This window comes from Cynara cardunculus, unplaced genomic scaffold, assembly GCF_001531365.2.
Source record: "Cynara cardunculus var. scolymus isolate 2C unplaced genomic scaffold, CcrdV1 Un_Scaffold_9968, whole genome shotgun sequence".
Taxonomy (NCBI): Eukaryota; Viridiplantae; Streptophyta; class Magnoliopsida; order Asterales; family Asteraceae; genus Cynara; species Cynara cardunculus.
In genome coordinates, this window is record NW_020205414.1 from 1 (window position 1) to 2,461 (window position 2,461).

Genomic DNA, 2,461 nt, shown 5'->3' on the forward strand with positions numbered 1-2,461 from the left:
GTTCCACCCGACAGAGCATGAGCTAGGGTACAGAAGCCCCAGACCTCTATCTAAAGCCATGCTCAAATACCTTAGTCATGGAGATAGGAAAGCATACAGACGTGGATACAGGAGGCTAGAGCCGGTCCCTGAAACCCCTCCACGCATAGGAATCCCCTTAGGAGAGAGAGTGGGAAAAAATGAGGGTCGAGGGAAGAAGGGAGGAGCCTGCAGAGGCTAGAGAGGTGATTAAGGAAAGACCTAGAGTAGTAAGTCCCCCACCTAAGAAGACTAAGAAGACTAAGAAGACTTAGAAGGGTGTCGACTCTTCTAAGAAGAAGAAAGGGAAGAAGAGACCCGCAGAAGAAGAGGGTCCAAGTAGTCTTCTGCAAAAGCCTAAGAAAAAGAAATCGAAGAAGGCCCAACCCACAAAGGTTGTGGTCACAGAGGCTGCAATTCAAGAGAGCCCTGCAGAGGCTACTCCAAAGCACAGAAGGTTGCACAAGGTGGTTCACGAGGAGTCCCCAACAGAGCAGATACAAGATGTTATCTTCCAAATTCAACAAGGGTTTAAAGCGCCTACAAAAGTAATTGATTTGGGGACAGAGGTCGTATTAGACGACGAAGAAGAAGAGTTGGAGATAGGAGAGGGAGAAAAAGATGCCCAAGGCACATATCCTAGCCCCCCTCCTAGTGCAACCCACGTTTTAGGGACCCTGTTCTAGAGGGATCCCCTATTGAAAAAGGCGTGCACACGCTGAGCCCAACCCAAGCTAACCTCGCAGAGGACATTCTTTCGTCCTCTGTCGAATGCACTACCCGGGAACCACAACATACTCCAACATCCTCTCAAAAGGATGCTGGTTTTAAAATTAGAGTCCAATCGCCCAAGGACTCGTCTCAACCCTAAGAGGCATCCATTGCCTCTCCACACTTGAGTGACAACCCAAAATATGCTTCAGAGGCATATGCGAGAGTCACAGAGACTGAGGGTCTAGAACGCCCAAAGTCCACACTCGATCCCTCTGCCGAGTTAGGCTCTGAACCTACTAGGCAAGATATCGACAGAACACTGGTAGGCTCTCCAAAAGGAGATGTTCGAGGATCCGATGGAAGTCCCCGAGCTGACTTTGAAAAACCAGTCGCTGAGGGCGCCTCACACTTCGAGGCTACTAGGTCACCATGTGTTGGTGATCTAGGTTCCAAGGATGCCTATGTAATGAAGGTGGAGTTAGAAACCTTCGCTACAGCAGTATTCCAGAGGTTGGACGAGTTGAAAGCTTGTTCACCTCTCAATCATCGACATAGGAATTTGCTCCAATCACAGAGGCTCTGAAGGAGTTGACATCTACAACTTCAGAACTCAAGGCAACTCTTTCAGCCCTTCAGAACTCTGTCCTTCATAAAGACGACCTCACAGAAGCCTTCAGTGTTCTGTCTCTCAACCCTTCCTCAATCCAGAAGCTGAAGACAGAGTTATCAGAGGTAGCCGCCCAGTTTGCTGCTGATTTCATCTCTGTCGGCTACACAGACTACTCCACCTTCAAGGATGAGATCAAGCAGATGTTCTCCTCTGCAGTCACATATGGCATTGATACCAAATCCTCCACGGCAAACATCAACCATCTAGCCACTCGCAGAGAGCTAGATGCAATGGTTGAAGCCCTAGGAGAGCTCGTGGGTAAATATACAGACCAACTCCTCAAAGAGGCCTGAGCTTCCAACCAGTCAATAAGAGACTGCACTACAAAGCTCGTCAAAGCGGGTGACACTCTCAGAAGCGAAATCTATCGCAGCCTCTCTAAAATGAAGTGGGCCTCAGAGATCGACATAAACAACGCTTTTGTGAATGCTGAGTTGGTGATCGAGAAAATGGAGAAGGCGGCTACCAGAATCCTAAGGCGATTGAAGAAGGCTCCCCTTACCTCTTGCAAAGYAGAAGCCACCAAAATCCATGACGATCAAGGAGGTGATGACCATGATCGTCATGAGGGGGAGAAGAAGACAGAGAAGAAAACTGAAGAGCCTAAGAAGACAACCTCTGCCAAACCACTAAAGATAGTGGACTCTGCAGCTGCCCTGTTCTCCAAAGATAAATCTCCAGAGTGTAAAGGGAAAGGCAAGGGCAAAGTTGTAGAGGAGTCGCCACAGAAGGGGTCAAGCTCTGAGATGCCAGAAGAGATAAATGAAGAAGAGTATGATGACCCAGACCTAGTTCAAGCGTTAAAGGCGTCTTTGGCAGATGCACAAGCAAGAAAGGGCAGAGCCCCTATCCCCAGAGCTGGAGAAGGCTCTTCCTCCAAAATGGAGAAGGAGGAAACGTCCACGGGTATGTTTGATGCTCTGGTAGGAACTGTCAAGCCAATCCTACCAGAGGGGTCCACCCAGAGGCCGATTCTAGAAGAAGAAGAAACCAGAATACCAGAATCTGCCACAGTGGGAAGGGTTACTGAGATCCTTGAATCGATGAGCAAAATTCCCA